Source organism: Fukomys damarensis, unplaced genomic scaffold (assembly GCF_012274545.1).
Source record: "Fukomys damarensis isolate Sample0158 unplaced genomic scaffold, DMR_v1.0_HiC HiC_scaffold_2, whole genome shotgun sequence".
Lineage (NCBI taxonomy): Eukaryota > Metazoa > Chordata > Mammalia > Rodentia > Bathyergidae > Fukomys > Fukomys damarensis.
This window is the reverse complement of record NW_022900914.1, coordinates 39,193,799-39,202,173: the sequence shown is the minus strand read 5'-3', so window position 1 is coordinate 39,202,173 and position 8,375 is coordinate 39,193,799. Positions and strand designations below refer to the sequence as shown.

The following is an 8,375-nucleotide window of genomic DNA, read 5'->3' as shown; positions in this document are numbered from 1 at the left end:
TTTTTTTTTGACTATGTTCATGCTGGCCTTGAACTCACTATGAGGTTGAGGCTGGGATCTTCCTGCCTCAGGTTCCCAAGTGCTGAGATTACAGAAGTAGGTCTCCACCTGGTCTGAAAGCAGTTCATGAACAAGACAGATCCCCACTTCCATCGGAAGGGAATTTTATCCTCTGCTTCCCACTGGATCTTACAGAGTAACAAATAAATACACAAAAAGTAACAGGGCCTGCTTAGAAGTTCACAGACAACCCCACCACCACCAAAAGTCGTTGCCCAGTAGTGACTCTGGTAAAAAGAAAAAAAAAAAAACAATAAAAAAGCTAGAGTCACAAAGGATCCTTAAGGAAATAACTGAATGCTCAAGCTAATTCCTGCACATGTCTACTTTGATCAGAGTCAGGAATAGCAACTGTATGGAAGTACTCCAAAGCTAAAGCTTGCAAAAGAAAAATCGGGACAATGAAATTTCTTATGATACAGGATTTTATAATGTGTTCCAAGTTTTAAAATAGTTATTGGACTTTATCTGAAAAAGTCTGCTTTGGTGTTTGTAGCCAGCTTGATCCTTACTTGCTCAGGGCTCAGGTCTTCCACAGGATCGCAGCAGTTCCTAAGGACATGACAAGGCAGCATATCCAGGCAATGGAAACCTGGGTGAAGAACACACAGTCACAGCATACCAGGCTTTCCCAGGAGTGTGGGCTCCATACTCCTTTGGGCAGCAACAGCAGGATGAGCCAACACTGGTGACACGTTCTGCTTTGTCACCACAGACCTCTAGGCTGGTCACAAACTTGCTCTCACCTAAGGCAGAAGAAATGACTATTCTGGTCATTTCCTACACTACCTTCCAAGCTATTCCTAAAACTTCTCTGTTGCCCTTCCCAAATGCTACTCTCCATGCTTTTCCCTGAACACACCAGGTACAAGGTTGCTCACGGCCCCAGCGTCATCTGGAAGCCTCTTCCCTGGCAGCTGCATGGCTGTCTTCCACATGTCTTCTTTAGGCAGGCTTCCTTTGCCACCTTTTAAAGACTGTAATCACCACCCACACTCCACTATTCATCCCCTTTCTCTGATCTTTCTTCATTGAACGTATCAGTCCGCCCCTGTATAGTTTATCTTGTCATGTCTTGCAATTAGTCCAAAGTCTGCAAGGGAAAGGATTTATCTTTTAGGTTCACAATTGATTTTGCAGTACCCAGGACAATGCCTAAACCATAATAAATAGTATGATTAATAGCTATAATATGGATAATATATAATTTTATATATTTACTAATAATATAATATAGATAAGAGAAATAGTGCACACACGGATAAAATCATACCTTTCCTTGGGTGGGGGCATGAGCATACTTCCATGATAAAGACTCAGAGAGAAACCACCACACACTCTGTGGGAAAACCATATGGTCTCATGTTAGGAGACTTGGCCTGGTTCACTCAATCCTGACTGAATCACTCAATATCCTCCAAGCATGGTACACACTGTCAGCCACCAGCAGCCAACGTACTCATCCATGCCTTCAAGACAGGGGCATCTTTTTTCTACTCACAGGTTCCCAGAGCATCCTCAGTGAGGGTCTTTGGCTGGGAATACAAGGAATCTGGCACACTCACTCCTTGAGATCCTGAGTGTAGCCAGAAATGTACATGACATTTATAGCATCTTTGCCGGGATTGTTTTGGAAAGGAAGAGGGGGAAACAATCTAAATGGTAGACAAATGTTGAATAGTTTTTCAGGTCCCTAAGATGAGATAATATAGTTATGATACCATATTGTTGACTGTTCATTAATCAAGGTTCAGGCTTACATTCAAAAGCCTTTTCCACCAAATAATAAGTCTTAGTTTTAGTCTGTATAAAAATTGATCTCTCTCAAGGAAATTTAGCCAAAGGAAGATTTTAAATCATACTCTTGCCAGGATATTAGTGATGTTAATGTCAGATCCTTCTCCTGTTTACTCCAAAGAGGAAAATTGTGTCCAGATCTCATTTGACATTTTAGTTCTAACACATCAAGACACAGTCTAGTCTTAAAACATTTTTGTTCCCCACCTTTAATTCACTTACATTTCAGTGAGCCTGCCTTCACCATTTGGGGGGTGATTGGTTCTTTTCCCTAAGATCTGCAAGCAGAAGGAGAGATTGCAATTGTGCGAGACCACCTTTGCTCCCTACTCCACCTTGGCAACATTCAACATATTCCTACCCACTGATTAAGGAGGCTGCCTTGGAACAGAACACTGGTGAGTGTGGCCAAAGAAGATAAGAACCCCAGCGTGAGGAAGCAATTTGTTACTTCTCTCTTTTGGTTGCCTTTTTCTAAACAAAACCTTCTACAAGACTGAAAGTTAAAGGCAACTGGAAGAAGTGGAAGTGAGAACTTTGTTATCGATGATTACAGTCATGTCAGGCCTTCCTAATAAAAAACAAAAGTTCATATCCTCACTATCTTCTGTTTTCCCCTTGTTTGTTTGGCTAGTGTCCACTGCAAATCTCCTGTTCAGTTATGAAAGAAAGAGGAAGCTGGTCGTGGTGGTGCACACCTGTAATCCCAGTACTTGGGAGGCTGAGGCAGGACAGTCGTGTCTGAGAACAGCCTGGGCTATGTAGTAAGTTCAAGGCCAAGGACTATGTAGCAAGACTCTGTCTCAATTACCACCCCCCGCCTCCCCCCGCAAAAAGAAGGAAGAGCCACTGTATCACAACCCACACACTCCAGAGGTCCATTTTCCACACAGTATTCATAACTATATGCTATATAATTGCTGTTATGTTATATGAAAACAGGTGTGTCTTTTTAAAAATATTTGCATTGCTGCCATTTTTTAATGGCTACAAAGGAGTAGGTTAAGCAGAGAGACAGTCCTGTATTTATTTGATCTTATTAGATATTAGTCTAACTATAATCCTATGATAAATATGTTGGTATGCAGGTTTTCCAAGTTATTTTCAAGATTTCTAGAAGTAGAACATTTAAGCCTGACAGCCATTTTTTTTTTTTTTTGGCTCTAAAGATGTCTGTTGCCTTGTTTCAAAGGCATATGGCAATGTATAGCCTTATAAGTAAAATCTTATAATAACTGCATACCGCACATCACAGGGCATACACTGTTCTAAATTCTTTGCACTAGCTCACTTAATCTTCACAGCAATCAATCAATCTTGCAAAGTAGAGAGTATTTTTTTTTTAACAGAAGAGAAAACTAAGACACAGGAGATTATGCTAGATTTTTTTCTTACATGAGGACAATTAGTTTGGGGAAGATGATTTTGTCAATCAAAGGTGAATGCTGGGAGAGAACCCGAGTCACCATAGTTACTGCTGTCTGTCCCAGCATAGGATTTTACCCACCTGAATTCTGAGGCTACGAGGAGGCAGGATGAGCAGTCCTTTGTCCCATCCAAGTGGCTTATACTCCTTCCCCCAGAGCTCATCAACCAGTTAAGAGATGTGGAAATCATGCAGACACTACAGCTAGTCACAGGAGCAGTATTCCTGGTCAATTAGGTCACTGCGGGTTAGAAAATTTAAGAACTAGGACCCTTCTTAACTTATTTGTAGACTTCATTAAGTACTAAGAAAATACCTCAAAATGATAATTTTGTCCAAAATCCTATTAGGGACTCTTCGGGTACTAGGACCTATCCCCCTATCCTCCTAAGTCCCACTGTTCCTGCTCCAACCAGCCTGGCAGGCCAGCGAGCAAGGGATAGAAGACAGCTCCCTGACCGCACAAGAGCTGAGAGGGGAAGAGACAGCTGGGAGAGCCGAAAAAGAAGGCTGAGGTCGAGGGATATGTCTGCCAGATTCCTGAGCGTGTGTCCAGGATGAGTTGAGCTGACAGCGCACAGCATTTCATCCAGTCCTCGGCTTACCCCTCACTTAATCTCTCTGACCAAGTTTGGCACTTTTGAAGAGTCCCCCCTCAAAGATTTTGAGGTGTTCTGACTTACCTATCACGTTACTTAAACATCTACAGAAGAGGGAGAGAAACCTATCAAGGCATCCCAAATGTGCTTCACTCTCCCAAGCACCTTGGATATTTCACCTTCAAGCTGACCTTTATAAAGTGTGCTCTTACGGCGACCATTTATGCTTAGATTCACACTGGACTTGGGAGTAGAAGGAGACCACGGATCCTGCTCTTCAGATTCAACCTCATGAACATAGAACCTTAGAAACAACACACTGAAAATGTGTGGAGTTTGTGCATTTGGAAATGGGGGAGGGTACATTGCTGGACATCCCAGTCAGAAAGGTTCATTTTGAGACAGAGCGTGGTGGCACATGCCTGTAGTCCCAGTACTCTGGAGCCTGAGGCTGGAGGATCTCTGTGAGTTCAAGGTCAGCTTGGGCTACATAGTGAGTTCAAGGCCAACCTGAACTCCATAGCCAACCCCCATCTCGAAAAACAAAACAATGAATGAAAGAAAGAAAGGTTGGTTTTGTCAATATCTTGACATACTAGTCAAAGATGACATTTTGTGGCCTAAATATACCACTTCTCTACTTATCAGTTCAAAAGACGGCTAGGATCCAGGTCTTTAAACATGATTAATGGGTTTTAAATTATCTAGTAGCCTCCACTTATGAACTCTGGCCTCCTGGGTAATGTTAAAGTACAGGAACAGAGCCATCTCCAAGAAAAGAAGAGTGCTGTTATGTCTACCCTGGGTAACAGGAGGAAAGGAAAGATGAATTAGGTTTGCTTTCTTATTTCTACAAATCAAATTCCTGTAGTATTTCAAGCTTATTTCAGACTTGATGATGATTTAAGTAGTATATTATTGAAGCTTGTTTAGTTCATGTTTTCTCTTTTTTTGGTACCAGGGATTGAACTCTGGATCTTGCACTTGCAAGGCAGGTGGTAGAACCACTGAGCTAAATCCCTGGGCCTAGTTCTTGTTTTCTATCGAGGTACTAATTTCCAATATACTCTTCATAATTAAATTGGTTAAGGTTCATTACCCTATAAGGTACTATCATTTCCATTTTACAGAAACTAAAACAGAGAGGTTAATAGACCTACCCAGAATCACACAGTAGAGAACAGCAGAGTCAGTGTTTGAAACCAAGCTCTCAAGCTCCAGACTCCATATTTAACCACAAATAGGTAAGACTATTCACCTGACTACTTTTACCTTCCTCCTTACCTCATCTGTATAAAGGAGATCCTTCCACCAATTTCAAGATTCTTAAGGAATTACCAGTGGACCATTAATGAGCTCTAAAGTCTTTGTATAATGGGGTCTCAACTGGCTTTCACTCTCTCCCCTGTGAGGAAAGGTTGATTTTCATTTCTGAGGTAAAAACAATCAGAGACATGTTGTGACAGAATTAGAAGGGAACTGCCTGCTATTGGCACTATTCCTGCCTCCGTCTGAGGGGTCTGATAGCCTTCTCCAGCTGTCTTCAGTCACTTAGAACAGTGAGTATAGCACTTACCACGCAGCGCAGTCCAGCTCACTCACAGGTAAAGGAAAAATTCCCAACTGCTCTTTAAATACTCAGAGCAGCCTCCAAGTTATCTCTCCCAGTCACCTTCAAGATGACCCACTGGTCTGCTAACACTTCCTGGGTTCCAGCTTGACACAATTACCTTCAGAGTATGAAACTCAGAACTGGGCTTGCTAGGTGAGGCGACTACAGCACAGTAAAGGGATATTCAGTCCTCCTTTGGCCTGTGTTGTCTACTTTTAGTAATGCAACCCAAGATCATGCTCTTCAAGTAATGCCAAAATAGTCAAACCTGCAATGCAGATCTTAGCTTATTACTAATCCCAATCCACTTCCTGTAGCTGCCTCTTGACATTATCTGAAAAGAAGCATTTGAAAAAATAACTACAGTGGTAGCTCTCAAGGACAGAACTAGAGAACAAGGCTACAAAAGTATGCTTAGGTGGCCCTCAAGCCCACCAAATGATTAAAATAATCTGAAGTCAAAAATTTCAGCACTTGCCAGCCATGGTGTTGCAAATCTGTAATCCCATGCTCAACATTCTGAGAGGCCGAGAAAGGAAGTTTGCAAGTTCAAGCCCAGCCCAGGCAATTTAGCAACCTAGCAAGAACCTGACTCAGAAATAACAAAGGGCTGGGATGTAGCTCAGTGTGAAGGACCTGGATTCAATCCCCAGGACGACAAAAACAAAAATGAGACAAAACAAAACACAACAAAAAACTCAGAGCTTTGGTTTGAACAGAAGTCCTAGAAGCCAACCCAATGCCCTTTGCTAACTCTGAAGTCAGTATTTCTAGCTCTTTCCCCTTCTGAAGCAAATTGTGCTTCCTGATTTGCTTGTGTTTGTGCAGGGTTGCGCGATTCCTTCCACCAATGTGTGTCTTTTCTGGCCAGAGCCCTTACCTGCCAGGGCAGAGATTCTCCAAACCTTTTCCTCTCAGACCAGGCAATTAGGCTGCTGTGAGAATCAGAGCTCACCTGTTGAAGGCCTGGACTGCAGGATGCATGGTAAGCACATCTGTATTAGTCCACTTCCTGCTGGTAATAACACAACACCATAGAATAGGGACATTAGAAAGAAAAGAGATTTATTTTGACTCATGGTTATGTTCCAAGGTTGAGGGACCGTATCTGGTGATGGCCTTCTTGCTGTAAGAGTCCCAGTGTAGCACAGGGACATCACATGGTGAGAGACAGAAGAATGCGCTCATATTCTCCGATCTTCCTCATAAAGGCACCATTATTCAACCAGCTCCGACCCTGCATGATCTTGTCGAATCCTAGCTTCTCTAAATATAATCAAACTAAATCTCTATACTACTGAACACTTCATAACGGGGATCAGATCTTAGCATGAATTTTCAGAAAGGACAAACCAGCCAGGCATGGTGGCACACTCCTGTATCCCTAACACCTTAGGCAGGAGGATTGCCTTGAGTTCAAGGCCAGCCTGGGCTACATAGTGAGATCTTGTCTCAAAAACAAACAAAAGAGAGACAAAACGTAGTGGAACCATAGCAACCACTTTTGTCTTTAAGCCTCTGAGATCTTGGGGTCCTTGTTACCAGTTTTTCGTAGTTTGTTTGAGGTACAGGGCTCAAATCCAGGGCCTTGAATATGGTAGGCAGGTGCTCTGCCACTGAGCTACACCCTCAGATTTCTCGTTAGCAGTTTAACTTAGCACTTTCTGACACAACTTCACTGTTAAACTCCTATAAGGAACGGAGTCCTCTTCAACAAGTCCTCAATCCCTCCATAGGGCCAGTAAGTCCTAAGAGCAGCCACCAGCCCAACACCTTTCCATCCCTGTTTTATGATTGGACTTAAAAGCTTTATCTGAAATGAAAATATTTAGGACCACCACTCAACTGTTATGCTGAACCATCAAGAAGGATCCCACTCCCACCCACCAACTGGCCAGCCCCTCACAGCAGCTCTTTCTAGCAGCCAGTGAATAGGAGCTATTCCTGTACTCAAGCACCACACCTTCCAAAGACAGAGAGCTCACCAGACAAGTGAGCTCAAAACAGGGAAGGTGATTAAAAAGAGGGAGAAAACATAACAAGAACAAAATAAGCTTTGGAGCAGCCCTGCCATTAAGTTTATAGTCTCCCTAGGAAAGCATTCAACTCTGTGAAACTGGTTCTTTCTAGACTCTGAGGCAGAAACCCAGGGAATGAGACAGTTTCACAGAAGTGCCTCCTGCTTCAGAAGTACGCTCCCTGTTCCTATACAAGTCATGGCCAGAATAGTGGTAACTTATTTTAAAAGTCACTGTGGTACTGTAACTTTGTTTCTGGCTCTGCAAAGCCTGGGAAAGTGAAACCCTCCAGAGTACCCAGTGGACTCAGAATGTCTAAGCCAGGGAGGTCCAGGGTTGGCCAGGCTTCCTTCCTATTTATTAGGTCACTTCAGTGTAGAGACACCCATCTACTCCCCGCACTCAGTGGAGAGCTGGACACACCACACTTCTTTAGAGTAGAATTTGCTTCCTGGGATCCCACCATCCCTTACCCATCAACTTTGGGACATGGCCCTTGGGTGGGGGGTGTTAATCTAAACCTCAGAGGATTCCAAAACCTAATATTTTGACAGAGTGGAATACAGGAAGGGTGGAGGGGGTGAAGGGAGGGCTGGGGAATGGGGAAAAATAAGAACCAAGATAAGTCACGTAAAGGTGCAAGATCCCAATGATGAATGTAACTGTACTGTATACCTAAAATGTACCAACAAACTAAATTTTAAAAATATGGGAAAACCTACTCATTTTCCTGTGTGGCATTTGGGAGGGAACATCTCATCCTTACCAACCCATTGAATCTCCATTGATACAAATGGATACACAAAGGATCCAGAACTGAGAAAATCTAGACCATTGTTTAAGATCTTCCCCCTTATTCAAAG

The 8,375-nt window shown here is 42.8% G+C and overlaps 1 long non-coding RNA gene across 1 annotated transcript in view; it reads right to left on the bottom strand.

Annotated features, from left to right (window-relative positions):
* Window positions 1-3,539, bottom strand: part of LOC104852199 — a 5,222-nt gene extending 1,683 nt beyond the window's left edge. Inside the window, exons 1-4 of the long non-coding RNA XR_777445.1 lie at window positions 3,365-3,539; window positions 2,080-2,135; window positions 1,334-1,399; window positions 573-652 (exon numbers count right to left, since the gene is read on the bottom strand). This is a non-coding gene — a long non-coding RNA (uncharacterized LOC104852199). The remainder of the gene's footprint in view (window positions 1-572; window positions 653-1,333; window positions 1,400-2,079; window positions 2,136-3,364) is intronic.
* Between the last annotated feature and the right edge of the window lie 4,836 nt (window positions 3,540-8,375).